Raw genomic sequence first — 13,629 nt, 5'->3', positions numbered from 1 at the left:
TGCCGCCATCCCCACCCACAGTCCATGAATTTTTCAGCCAGTGCCAAGCCTCTCCCTTAGGGAAGACCATTGGGAAATCACAGGCAGGCTGATGCCGATTTCCCCATCTGGCTTCCAAGAGGTCACCTGGTCCATGGATCTATTGACAGTGGAAATATGGGTGTCCTCTTAGCAACGATCATCTTAGGGAACCACTCCCACTTTGGTCTCAGTGCTCTTAAAGCCCATAAGGAATGGTCTGGCCCAAATCAAGTGACTCAGAATAAAGTTGAGAAAGGCACAGGAGGCATTGACTAGTCAGATTACCGACCCCAGAGAACCCTATACTGAAGGTCACCTACAAGAGCAGGGTCATAACCATGCCAGCCTGGAAGCATTTCAAAATGGCAGCTTCCCTCATCTCATCACAGCACGGAAAGAGGCCATTCAGCCCAACACGCCCATGCTATTATCTCTCGGGCACAGATATAACTTCGCTTGTCTCATTTATCACCCACGGACTCAAACTGGCAACAGGCAAGGAACTTTTTAATTCATAAAAAAAGACATTTTGAAGTGTAAGGATACATCTGGGTTATCATATTTGGGAACTTTGGCAATTGCTAAAGTTAAGCGCTTTGGTGGTGTAACACAAATAAACTTTTCCTCATTAATTCATATGACCATTACTTTATCGTAGATTATATTTAAGGATTATATGGCAATTTTGTCTGATTCCCTGCCACACCATTCCCTCGATCAGCGAGCAGCTCCATCCTCTGTTAGAAAACAGTCTCTGCACAACCTGCTCGGTTGAGACTCTGGTGGCTCTGCTAACCACTGCTGCCACCTGTGGTCATGTTTCTACATTGCACCCTGTGCTCCTGCCCTACATACATACTGTTTGGCCTTAACCCTTCAAAATTTCAGAATGAACATAAGGAGAAGCCAAATTACAACATTAGAAAGAAAGGACAGGTTTCAAATTCTCCTGCTTTATATTCAGGGCAGTCACCTTTGGACAGGTTTCTCAACAGTGCTGCAAATCGTGTCCGAAATGAAGGCAGGAATGTAATGTTTTTTATTTGCATTCTTTCCATATAATTCCACGCTTTGGGATACAGGGGGCAATTATCCTGGCACCAATGGAAACAGGAGCAACAAGTGAGCAACGCACAATAATAGCATGGCGCCCAACTTAATACCGGGCTCCCGAATTTCACCTTGGACTTTATTTGCATGTCCCAGGGCATTACATGGGTGGGGCACTGAGACCTCCCACTAGGTGAAGAGGAGATGAACCTGGAAATAAAAACTGAACTTACAGGCCTCCCTCAAGGGACTGTTCATTGTGTTAATATGTGGGCATCTGTTGTGGTAGTTAGTAGGTAGTAGTCTTGCGTCTAACCCCAAAAGTTCTTTGTCACATTCCAGGACCCAAGCACAAAACTCAAAGCCGACACTCCTAGTATAATTATGAAGGAGTGCTGCACTGTTGGAGATGCCTTCTTTTGGATTAAGTGTTAAACTAAGGCCCTGTCTGCCCTCTCAGGTGAAGGTAAAAGGTCCTGTGGCACTATCTTGAAGAAGCTTGGGCGCAATTCCTGGTGTCCTGGCCAATATTTATAACTCAATCGATGTCATATAAACAGATTATCCGGTCATTACCACATTGCTGTTTGTGGGATCTTGCTGTGTGCAATTCGGCTGCCATGTTTTCCTACATTGTAAAAGAACTCCATTGGCTGTAAAGTGCTTTGAGATCTCCAATAGCCACGAAAGTTGGTCTATAAATGTAAATCCTCCCTTTTATTATTAGGAGCCCTCATGAGACCTTTTGACAAAACAGTGAGCCCTTATCCTGGGAGACCATTTCGGAAGGTCACGTTTTCCAAGGATTTCTGTGAACCTATTTGTGCCAGGAGGTAACTGTACAATGGTCAGATTTTTTTTTTGCTCGTCCTTAGTTACCCAGTTAGGAGCCAGCCACGTAGGGACTGGAGTCAGGTGTAGGCCCGGACTGTGTTGGACTGGCTGCTCCCCATCCCTGAAGGACATTGATGAACCAGTTAGGCTTTTGCAACAACCCGGCAGGTTTCGAGGTATTTGGTCTGATGCCGGCTTAGAAACGAGCAGCTTTAATGACTTCAATTTCCTAACTTGCCGTGGTGAGATTTGAACCCGCAATCTGTGGAATGCTGGTCCACTGCATGATCGCTCAGTAACTATAACCCATTTTTGGAGTGCACGGAGGTTTTATGCCAAAGTGGCAAGTTGAAAATCTCATCGAGTTTGTCACCTTTTCCACTATTAAAACCCTTTCTGGTCTTGGAAGATCTCATCTCTTAGCTTTCTTAGCTCCAATGAGAAGCATTCACACCTCTCAAATCCCTTCATCCCTAGTAACATCCTAGTGAATGGAAGTTGTGACTCCTTTGGAGTCAAAACAATTAAACTAAATTAACAAAATCAGGGACAAAGTAAAAGGCAGCCCCTTGAAGGGAAACTGCAAAAACAAAAGACAAAATGCAAAGGAAACTTGCCGACATTAAATCAAAATGTGATGAAAGGGGCCTATAAAGCACCCCAGTCCCTGCGGTGCTCACCGAGCACAGAAGGCCTCGACAGTGCCAGCAGACATCGTGTGCTCCCTCTTCAGGGACACCCGGCCTCGAGCATAGCCACGGATGAGGGGCAGACAGTCAGGGCGGACGACCTCCCCCACCCCACACCGATCGCCCGCTGAGTGGAAACTCTTTCGAGTTATCAACAGTCACAGATTGCAACTCTTTCGAGTACAATCACAGTTCTTGGTTTCCGGGAGTGGGACATGAACCCACAAACCTCTGATTCAAAGGCGAGGGTGCTATGAACTGAGCCACAGCTGACACCTCTCACTGAGTGGAAGTTGTAGTTTCAGTCAGTAAGAGCACAGCAAGTTGATGTAGCTCCCCTCCAAGGTTATAGCACAGCTGGACACACTACAGGACTAAAGCAGACGACAGCTGTGGAGCCGAATGCAACCACTGGCTGAAATAGCAGTGCCACCTCAGCACCCAACATAAAGAGGAGGTGCGGTACCAGCATGAAATGAACTGGCCTTCAGGGAGCTTTTTAAAACATACATTCATTCTCAATATGTGGGCTTCACTGGGAGAGCCGGGATTTATTGCCCATTCCCGGTCAGTGTGATGAAGTTGCGGTTAGGTCGGGAGTCCTAGGATTTTGACCTAGCGAGGATGGGGAAAAAAAAGCGGCAGTATAATTTCCAAGTCAGGGTGGGTGCGTGACTTGGTGGTGATGCTGTTCCCGTGCTCCTGCCGCCCTTGTCCTTTTAGGTGGTAGAGGTCTGGGGGTTCCTTCCCCACTTGGAATAAACATGAGATTAGGCAGGAGAAATCACACATCATACAGTCTCTCTCAATAAACAGTCAGAAGACAAACAATTAGTAAGTACAATTTATTTTCCTGCTTTCTTTCGAATGTAGTGTGGAGATTAATTTTCAGAAGCTATATTCACAGGGCAGGCAATAGCTTGATGGGTGTGTATATTATTAACAGGACTGATTCATCGGAAGGCAGAACATGTTTTCGTGGGATCAATATATTTGCCTGCAGACACTACAACTGCTCACATTAATTGCTGTGACTGCGCTAGGAAGGTAATTTATTGTGTGGTGCGCTTTGAGCTTTTCCTATTTGTTGAGGCACTACATAAGAGATAGCTGTGACTTTTCAATATCAGCCTCCTGGCTGTTGCTAAGGTGTACAGTTTCCACAGGCAAATGTCAGCATTCAATTCCAAACAAAGCTGTAAAACTCCCGAGTTATATAAATGCCAATTTAATTTATGCCATCAACATAAGCTCTCTACGTCGCGAGTGTGAACGCACCCAGGGATTTACTGTCTGCGGGGATTATCCAGCCCGTCCTCGCCCTAGCGGAACAGCCACAAGGACGATGGAAAACGGTATTTACGGCGCTCTCCCGAAAACTTCTGTGCAAGAGCGCAATTAGGGATGGGCAATAAATGCTAGCCCAGCCAACGATGCCCACATCCCGTGAATGAAAAAAAGGGTATATTGGATCATAAGAAGTCAAGCCTATGGTGTTTCAAACCCTGTGTGCTTAGAGCCGACAGTTGTCTGTGGAAGTAAAGACGGATTGCTTGTTCAGCTTGAGACACAAACTCAGAGACTCGATGGCCCATGCCACTCCTGACCTGATTGAGAGACCCCCTGCCACAACTGGGAGGTTATTGTTCTGACTCCAGTTCATCAGTTTATTGTCGATCACAAGCCACAGTTTCTCATTGCTATACTGTCCCTTCCCAGCATGAACAAAGTAGGGGAATGGAGATTTCTCCCTTTTAGTTTAACCATTTACATCGAGGAGAGGACGACAAGTGCCCTTGAAAAAAATGCATGTCATGCCACTGGGCAGCAGCTTTAACACAATTGTTTTGATTCCCCTGTATACTATTTACTCATTCATGGGATGTAGGTGTCACTGGCTAGGCCCATCCTGAATGCCCTTGTTCAGAGGGCATTTAAGAGTCAACCACATTGCTGTGCATCTGGAGTCACATGTAGGCCAGACCAGGTAAGGATGATAGATTTCCCCTTCCCAAAAGGGGCATGAGTGAACCAGATGGGTTTTTACAACCGTCAATCAGCAATGGTTTTGTGGTCATCATTTAACTCCAGATTTTTGTTGAATTCAAATTTCACCATCTGCTATGATAGGATTCAAACCCCAGGCTTCAGGAATACTAGTCCAGTGACAATACCACTATGCCATCGCCTAACTGAAATATGGGATAGTAGTTACACACCACTGTACATACATACATACATATTAGTGTATAATTGTATAGTGTGACAAAATGTATAGGAATAGTTTATATTTGTATGAAGTGGAATATAAATTTAAAAGATGCACAATAAAGACACAAAGGCATCGAAATTCTTTCAGGCCATTTGTAACGGGGTTAATGGGTGCAGAGAACAATCTCAGATCTCGAAGACAGAGGGGCGAGAATTGCATAAAATTGGTCATCCGATCTCATCCAAAATCCTTGTCCATAGACCATAATAAAACCTTGCATATTGAGCTTCCATTTCCCCTATATAACTAGGAATTTCCATTAAAAAGACAGGAACCACCTTGATGCTGGAGGTAATTTTGATGTGCCCACTGCTGCCAAACACAGACCCTGGATTTTCACGAGGCAATGTTTTCGCAAAAGCGTTTGCAAAGATTTCTTCCGATCAATATTTGTAAACAGGCATGATTTTTGTCAAACACATCACAAAACAATTAATCAGCACGAGAGATTGAATGAGAGATGAGGTTTTGGCGTGAGCAGTAATTTCTTTGGTTAGCCTGGTGTCTGATGTGCAGAAACACATCACCATACTGGAGTATCCGTGAACCGTCCATACAGAAATCATTTTCAGTTTAACAATGCTACAGTGCACACCCACTTCCAATTTATCCAAAGGCAGACAGCTTAGGTGCAGATGGGCAGATCGAAGGTGAAGGGAATCACAGACAGAGGCCTGGGGAGTCACAGACAGGTGGTACCTCTGAAGTTTAAAATTACTTGGGGAAATAGAAGCAAGGGACTAAAAGGGACAGTGTTACAATCTCTGTGGGGGAACTGTAAACCAAAGTAACCCAAGTTCCCAGACAACCCATAAATGAAGAAATTACCAACAAGATTTCACTTCTTGTCACTTTTATTTTAATGTGGATCAGAGCCAATGCAAATTAAACATGAATTAACAGGCAAATTAAAAAAAGGTAAATTTCACTTCCCATAGTTAATACAACAAAGATACCTCTTACACAACCAACAAGCAACTGCATCACTCCCTGTACAAATGCAGCAGCATGTGCAATCTCGCAGTCCTTCCAAATCCATCGATTCAGCCCTCGGGGTAGCATTCACCAACAGGTGTATTGCATCCAAGTTGCCCGTTTAGCACTGACATGGCACACGTCTGCCAACCCTCTCTCATTTGGGTCACATCGGTCTTGATGGCATAACTGTCCAGAACAAACACTAACTGGTGCACAATCTGCTCCGCCGATGGAAACTTTCAGCTCTTTCACATGCCCAATCTATTCACGCTGCTTTTAGGGCTCGGCCCCTTTTCACTGTTCACACATTGCTTCACCAGGAACTTCCAGAATTCTATTTTTCTTCTTACTATCAAACAGAAAACCAACCTGTTCATTTGGGCTTTGCTGGCTTCCCCTCACACAAATCACATTCTTCTTTCTGTCTGTCTACTTTCTCCTTATGTCTGCATCTGTGTGTTAATCACCTTCACCCTCCAGCTCTCCTGCTTATGGCTCTCCTTTGCATCTGGCCACATGCCTTCTGTCGACTTCTTTCTTGTTGGTATTTCTTCCAGGGCAAGGGTCACCAGGTCACATGGACCAGTGTTTATTATCCAAGAAAATAACAATTGATCCCTTTACATTGAAGCAAACTCTTTAAAAGTCCCTTTCAAACATTCTTAAAATGAATTACTGATTGCACAGACATTTTAAAGAAATGTTCCTTACTGTACTGCTTCTGGGTCATGACAGACAAGGACAAGAGATGCCCCCAGGATTGGGGCTGGGGGTGGCCCAGCTTTCTATACACAATTGGCTCAGTTGGTAGCACTCTTACCTCTTGAGTCAGGAAAGTTCCAGGTTCAAATCCTACTTCAGGATTTGAGGATAAACATCCACACTGACACTTTAGTGCAGTACTAAGGGTGCACTGCAGATGAGATGTTAAACCAAAGCCCCATCTGCCTGCTCAAGTGGGTGAAAAAGATCCCATGGCACTATTTTGAAGATGATCAGGGGAGTTATCCCTGGTGTCCTGGTCAATATTTATCCCCCCATCGACATCACAAAAAGCAGAGTATCTGGTTTATATCACACTGCTGTTTGCTGTGCAAATTGGCTGCTGTGTTTCCTACATTACAACAGTAACTACACTTTAAAAGTACTTCATTGGCTGAAAGCGCTCTGAGACATCTGGTGGTTGTGAAAAGGGCTATATAAATGCAAGCCTTTCTTCCTTTTGAAAGAGGATCATCTGTGCATACAAACTTTCAGATGATGCTGAACGGGGCTGTACACTGAAGATGATCGCAGAAAATTACAACACGGTTAGGTTGAGCAAGTTGCTGAAGCGATTGGGGTTGCTGTATGATGCAACAAAGAATGAGGTGGTGCACTTTGAACACAAGATGGACAAATAGAAAAATTAGGTAACCTTGCGAAATATTGTCCCCAGTGCGGATCCTCTCCCACTAGGAGCACGTATTGGCAGCGTGAGCATGCCTGAATCTCTAATACCCACTCCTGGCAGTGAAATTTTGTTAAATTACTCCTCTCTTCTGCATAAGGGAGCACTGGGGAAGGGATAGATGAACAAAGGGATTCAGGGCCCACATACATGCCACTGAAACCTAGCTTACAACAAGCAATCAACAAGCCTAATGAGATCCAAGGCTTCACACAAGGGGCATCGCATCTAAAAGCAAGGAAGCCCCACTGCAAGTACAGAGTGGCTCTCAGACCTTGCAGTTCACCAGTACGACACTCAAACATCAACCTCAAGTTTTGTGCTCAAGTCCTGGAATAGCACTTGACCTCCCAGTTTGCTGACCGAGAGGTCACAGTGCCATTCCAGATGACAAGCTTACACTCTCCAATGGCCATATGGAGGGCTCTCAATGGAGGATTGCCAGCATCGTCAGGGCTACTGGAGTGAAGAAGGCCATGGTGACTTTCCTTCAACAGCAATTGCAGTCATTCTAACAGAGAGGGAGCAGCAGAGACCTTAGCAAGAAAGACGGTAGGCGAGCCAGAAGCTTAAATGGAGATGGTGACGGAAAAGCCTATTGGGCACTGAGGGAGGATGGGGGGGAGGACTTGTTTAAATTGACAACAGATAGGCAAGTGAGTGGACAGATTCAGCTGAGAGTGTCCTAGGCACAAATTTCACACATTGACCTAGATCTTCCGGTCTCCGTATTGCTGGAGACCCAATACAGAATCCAAGATGTGCCTCAGGACCCTGTGGAAGCCCTGACATGCTGACCTATGTGGGAATTGCCCAGGACATTTGGCGGGCAATTTCCCTGCTCCTCAGGACCCTATGCAATAGTGTCCAACCCTGAGCTAGAGTCGAATAGTTCAGGGAATTCCGCAGTACTGACATGGATAGTTACCCAGGAAACGTTGGACAGATTAAAACTTAGCCTAACTCCTGAGTAACAATAGAACTGACTCCCTCTCCCCCATTCACTCACACTGACCCCCAACTGCCCCCCCCACTGACGCACAACTATGGCCCCTGACCCCCCGACCCCACCATCCCTCCCCACCACACCTCCCCTGAATACCCGACTACCACCCAAAACCCCCAATTATCCCACCATACCTGACTACCCTGACCACCGCTTGATTAACCCCCTACCTGACCTGACTAACCCCCAACCTACCTACCCCTCCCAACCCAACCTACCCACCCGCCACCCTATCCACCTACCACCTCACACACCCTACCCACTTACCTCATCCACCTACCCATTCTCACTCACCCACCCACTCACTAACATTCACACTGGACCTTTACATTTACCAGCTGGTGCTGTGTAAAGGGGGCGCGTCCCCTCTTCCCCTGATTTAACTGCAATCGGATGGAGGTCTCCGAGGGATGGTGCGCTCTGCATTTCTGGGAAAGCCGGACTTGGAAGATCTGGCAAGAGAAGCGGAGCAGCATCAAGGCAAGGCAAAAGTTCGAGAGGAGTGGCAATCCGACGATGTTTGTCGCTCTGCGAAAGATCTGGGCTATCACTCCATGACAACCACCGACGATAACCATCACATACACAGATTAACATTAACTCTGTTTTTCTCTCTGCACAGATGCTGTCAGACCTGCTGAGTTTTTCCAGCATTTTGTTTTTATTGCAGATTAACTCAAGAGATAGGAATCACCCTAGGACATGGGTACATCTGTCACTGATGTTCCCATTCCCCTAGCCTTGCTACCTTGAATGAAGCTGAAGATTGCGACCAGACTCACTCTGCTCTCTGATTGTACTTGTCTTGCTAGAAGGACAGCTGTTAACTATCACGAGATAGATGGGTTTGGATATCACCAAGAAACAGAGAGGAAACCATCGCTTTGGTGCAGATAATGAGTTTGATGTAAACGGCATTACATCATCAGCAGCAAAAGCAGGGCCAGACATCAATCCATCATTTGTGAATGATTGCTGAGTGTATGCTAAGTGTATGTAAATTGCTGGCTTGTGTGGGCTCTGGGGACTCCAACAGTTAGAGTTTAGCAGCAGGGAGAACGAGATCATGGGGAACAGACAGAGAGAGCACAGCAGGAATAATAAAAAAAAAATGATCGGGAAGCACCAAGGATTTCACTCAATCATGTGGAGTTGACGTCTTAACAGCCAAAGACAACAGCTCTGCCAGACTTGTGAACTGATGACTTTCAAAAGCAAGTGTTGTACTAGAGAGGGTGCTTTACTTCATTTTACATATTTACTACATGTTACAGGGGACTGAGATCACAAGTGTGAATCAGAGCTAAACACACTATTGTCTCCAATGGTAGCAACTGAAGTGTTGATGTGGACCTGGAGAATTGTGCGCTGAGTGGAGTTTACCCAGACCCCCTCAATCCTGTGCTTTTACTTTAAACGTTCATAACTCCTGAAGAACTCAGAAGAATCAAATCCATGTCTCTAATTGTTTGTCTGAAGGGCTAAAGATACCAACAGTAATCTTTTCCATATCAAAGAAGCTTGCACAGATTTCTCACTTTGCAAATAAGTGATTTGCTCCTAAGGAAAAAAATGAAGGAGCGGTATTCTACAATTAAACCATTAGCAATTCAGATTTTGATTTCAACACCGCCCTCATTTATCAATGAAGAAGAACTGAATGTCATGTCTCGTGAAAACATGCATAAAAAAAGAAACAAGGAGGGTCTTGTAATTCTATATTATGTAGCATTGGGGTGATCAGGGCTGAAAGAGTTACTGTATGGGACTGGAGAAACATTACCACCCACATGATGCAATAAGAGAGACACATGAGCAAGAGTCAAGGTGGAGCAAGCTCATGACTTAGACCGAGTAATACCTGTAGTCTTGTATATCTGTAAATTGTTATGTTCCTCCAATTAACCAGTTACTGTTCAAACATATCGATGTCTCTGCAATAATTCCTTAGCCAGTCACAACTAAAATATAACATGGTGGCAGCAGTGAAGGACCCCAAATCTCCGAAAATCAACTTTAAAAAGCAGTAGTGACGGATCTCAATCTTCAAAAATCAACTAAGTCTGACCTGAAAAACAAAAGGTGCCGTAACTGAAGATAGTTAAAAAAAAAATCACCAAACGAGCTCCACAGAAGACATGGAGGCCAAGAGGCAGAGAGAAAAGTCAACTTTTCAGCTTACTAAGGGCTAAACCATAGCACTTGATGGCCTGTGAAAAATCCCGATCCAGCAGCAGAGTCAAAGAGCCTAGCATCAATCGAGGAACTACAGGTAAACCAAGAAGACGACTCAAAATCTTCAAATTCACAGCGCAGTAAGCAGGCAGCACTGGGAAAAATTCAATTTCAGCGAGCGCAGGTTTCGACACACCTTGCAGTCCAGATCAGCGATCAGTGCCATTGCACATAACGACCATGAGGTATCAATTTAAAATATACTTGGCTGCATAAGCACGATTCCCCAACAGGAGGAAAGCAGTGAACAGGCCTTAATAGCAACTTCCAGCAATTAGTTTCAAAATTCTGCAAAGTTTAGGAATGATTACCAAAAAAGGGTCACCAGCCGCAACTGGGACCAATGAAAGTCTGATCAGCAATGGGAAAACTCCATTACTGCAACGGAACTTTTAAAAATCCAGACAGACCCCCTAAGAGCTTAAAATAGCTATGGATTCCAAATTCACCTTGCCAAACTGATTTGGGCACATGGAAGGGCCAGATCAGACACAGAATTGGACACCATGGTGGAAGAGACATTTAAGATTCAGAATTGCATCCAGATTGAACAATAAGTCAGAGGCTGAACAAGTCAATACGTTGGTATACTCTATTGGAGCAATTGCTGATAATGTGATAGCAAGACAAAGCCTTAATGAAACATCATACTAAATTTGAAAAAGCCGTTAAAGCTTTTGGTAATGATTTTAATGGAGTAACAAGATATTAGAAAGAGCCAAGTTTAACAAGGGTTCAGAAACCTGATGAACCCGTCGATACCTTTATCAATGGCCTGTATCAATTGACTGGAGGTTGCGAATATGGTGATCTTAAACCAGAGTTGATATGAGATCACATCCTAGTCAGAGTTACCAATGATACCCTTTGACCTACTGCAATCCAAAGATGACTTAACTTTGGAGAACGCAATACAGTTGGTCAGACAGTCAGAGGCCTATCAACAAAATAGAGCCATACTAAGAGAGGAAGACAAAATGTGATTCAGAAAACCCCCAAAGAATATCAAAGACATCTTATTGAACAAAAGTTCAAGACATCATTAAACCATGTCAGCGCTGCGGTGCCAAAAAGCCCATAGGTGTGAATAGGCCCTGCAAGAACTGCAGAATGGTTTGTTGTAGAAGGTTTGGGCACTTTGGAAAGCTGTGCAGAACTAAAACCTCTACATACACAGAGGATAATGAGAGAATCTTCACACACAAAGCCATTATGAAATAGAAGAATCTCAGCAAGAAGAGAAACAACCATGTTTCCTAGGTCAGATCAAAGATCTCCAAGATGCCCACGTTCTAGATGTGGGCACTTGTGTCAATGGACATATCACTAATTTCAAATTGGATACAGATGCAAGTATAACTGTCCTGTCTGATAAGGAACCATGGCTAGCAAAATAATGGCTGAGGACAGCTGAAACCCAGTTATATGGTCCAGGAGGGATCAAATTACAAATCATAGGAAGGTTGTTACAAGCAATACACCAATACAAAAACAAACAGATACTGGAAATATTATATATGTTATTCGCAATCAGGAATTTTCTCTTGCAAGCCATAACACCTACATCGACCTCAACCTCATCAATGTAGTGAAGGACGTCAATGAACAGACAAGTCATCGATGATACCAAATTGGAGCTCCTCAAACCGTCCACACAACTCATCAGATACTGAAGCAAGCCATGTCCAAATACAGTAAGACCTGGACAATATCCAGGCTTGGACTGACAAGTGGCAAGGAACATTCGTGCCACACAAGTGCCAGGCAATGACCATCTCCAATGAAAGAATCTAACTTTTGCTGCTTGATGTTCATTGGCATTACCCTCGCTGAATGCCCCACTATCAACATCCTGGGGGGTTACCATTAACCAGAAACTGAACTGGACTCGCCATGTAAATAATGTAGCTACTAGAGCAGGTCAGAGGCTATGAATCCTGCAGTGAGTAACTCACCTCCTGACTCCCCAAAGCCTGGCCACCATCTACAAGGCACAAGTCAGGTATGTGATGGAATACTCTCCACTTGCCTGGATAAGTGCAGCTCCAACAACACTCAAGATGCTTGACACTATCCAGGACAAAGCAGCCCACTTGATTGGCACCCTGTCCACAAACCTTCACTCCCTCCATCACCGACACACATTAGCAGCAGTGTGTATCATCTACAAGATGCGCTGCAGGAATTCACCAAGGCTCCTCCGACAGCACCTTTCAAATCCACAGCCACCACCGTCTAAAGGACAAGGGCAGCAGACACATGGGAACACCATCACCTGGAAGTTCCCCTCCAAGTCACTCACCATCCTGCTTTGAAAATGTATCGCCGTTCCTTCACTGTTGCTGGGTCAAAATCCTGGAACTCTCTCCCTAACAGTGGGTGTTCCTACACCACAGGAACTGCAGTGGTTAAAGAAGGCAGCTCATCACCACCTTTTCAAGGGCAATTAGGGATGGGCAATAAATGCTGGCCTAGCTAGTGACACCTACATAATGTAAGCGAATTACAAAAAACTGATGATCCAGATTGGGACCTCAGTGCTGATTTCTCAACATTCTTTAGAGGCTGATAATCCAGCCTTTTTCCTAGAAGATTTCTGGCAGTACGGAGGATAAACTTGTTCTTACTGAAGCTGTAATGAGTCAGTTGGGTCAATGAATACCTGAGTGTGACTCTGATCCTTCATCACTCTGTGAGCAAGTGAAAGATGAAACTCAAGCGATAAAATACACAGGTGCAATACCACATTCATCCAATAGTGGTGACCCCTTTATAAATGTATCCACACGTATCCATCCACCAAGTGTGATAACCAGGTGGTCAAAAACACCCAGAACTAGAGACAGAAGCAAAGCTCTTCCACACTGGAAGAGACTGACCTTTCTGCTAAACCAGGGTTACTGGAATTTGAGGGGAAGCATGGTGTTGATCAAATGCCCTCCTCACAGCTTCCTATCCTGCCTCCACAATTGTTTCCAGAGGCAGCAATCCAGGATTATCCAAGACTTCACGGAGCAGAGGCTACAAGGAGTCATCACTCCAGAAGTAAAGAAAGACAAAAAGACAAAAGTGTCAAAAGGAACCAGGGTCAATT

The sequence above is a fragment of the Cetorhinus maximus genome, unplaced genomic scaffold (assembly GCF_964194155.1).
Source record: "Cetorhinus maximus unplaced genomic scaffold, sCetMax3.hap1.1 HAP1_SCAFFOLD_1640, whole genome shotgun sequence".
Taxonomy (NCBI): domain Eukaryota; kingdom Metazoa; phylum Chordata; class Chondrichthyes; order Lamniformes; family Cetorhinidae; genus Cetorhinus; species Cetorhinus maximus.
Note: the sequence above shows the minus strand (reverse complement) of the source record.